Source organism: Octodon degus, unplaced genomic scaffold (genome assembly GCF_000260255.1).
Source record: "Octodon degus isolate 3935 unplaced genomic scaffold, OctDeg1.0 scaffold00444, whole genome shotgun sequence".
In the NCBI taxonomy this organism is placed as follows: Eukaryota; Metazoa; Chordata; class Mammalia; order Rodentia; family Octodontidae; genus Octodon; species Octodon degus.
The window spans coordinates 419,470-420,819 of NW_004525020.1; the positions used below are offsets into that span (position 1 = coordinate 419,470).

General features: G+C 46.7%; 1 pseudogene; it reads right to left on the bottom strand.

The window, feature by feature from the left end:
* Positions 1 to 1,264, bottom strand: part of LOC101587828 — a 4,141-nt pseudogene extending 2,877 nt beyond the window's left edge.
* Between the last annotated feature and the right edge of the window lie 86 nt (positions 1,265 to 1,350).

Here is a 1,350-nt window from a genome sequence, read left to right on the forward strand (position 1 = left end):
GGCACACTTGCATGGCGTCCTGTAGGTTGCGCTCTACTTCCGACAGAATTTCTTTGCTGGCTCCTCTGAGGAGGATGGTGCAGGCCTTGGGGTCTTTGCACTCAGTGATGAATGTAAAGTACTCGTCTCCAATTTTCTTGATTTCCAGCAGGCCTGCTCCTGTCCCAACATCATCTTCTCTCAGCTATTCTGGTCGGCTAACTATACGGGCCCCACAGGCTCTAGCAATCCTATTATTGTCTGTTTTCCGAACTCTACGGATGGCTGTGATGTTGGCCCACAAGAGGTAGTGTTGAGCCAAATCTGAAATACCCTTTTCTGTGATGACCACGTCAGGCTTCAACTGGATGATGTCCTCACAGAGCTGCTGAATGTACTCTTCTTCCATCTGGAGGACTCGGGCAAAGTCTTCCTCTCGTGTAATCTCAATGTCAGTCTGGCTTTCTCCTTTCTTGTATTCCAAAGACGAATCCAGCAGTATAATTCAAGGGTTTTTTATATGACGCCTCATTCGTGAATGGGTCACATCCTTGTTAATCATGACGCCACGCAGAACAAACGAGTCTTCAATGATGCCCGCAGGTATCTTTTCCACTTTTGCATATTTCTTGATGTCAATTTCTTTCCGACCATTTTCCTCCAATTGTACAGTCTTCACAGCATCCAGGGCAATATTACAAGCCAAAGAAGACCACTGACTGATTACTTCGGTAGTAATGGAGCTATTGATGATATTTAGCATCATATCATGGTTATTGATGTCAACAGGGGTGCTGATTTTCTTTAGAGTACTGATCATATCATCCAGTGCTTTGCGGTAAGCACTGATCACCACTGTTGGGTGCATCTGCTGTTCCAGAAAGTGCTCAGCCACAGACAACATCTCCCCCGCAAGAATAATTACTGATGTGGTCCCATCTCCAACCTCTTCATCTTGTGTCCTGCTAATTTCAATCATTGACTTGGCTGCTGGATGCTGGACTTGAATCTCTCGAAGAATGGCATTGCCATCATTGGTCATCACGATACCTCCCATTGGATCCAAAAGCATCTTCATCATGGACTTGGGTCCCAAACATGTTCGAATGATATCTGCAATAGTCCTAGCAGCATTGATGTTTCCAGATTGAACTTTTCTTCCAGATTCATGCTTTGTATTCTGGCTGAGCACGAGCACGGGACGGTGGCCCATCATGGCGGCGCGTTGCACAGCCAGGTACCCAGAGGAGAGGGAACCGGCAGAATCTTCTGGAGAGAGAGAGAGAGAGAGAGAGAGAGAGAGAGAGAGAGAGAGAGAGAGAGAGACAGAGAGAGAGACAGAGAGAGAGACAGAGAGAGAGAGAGAGAACT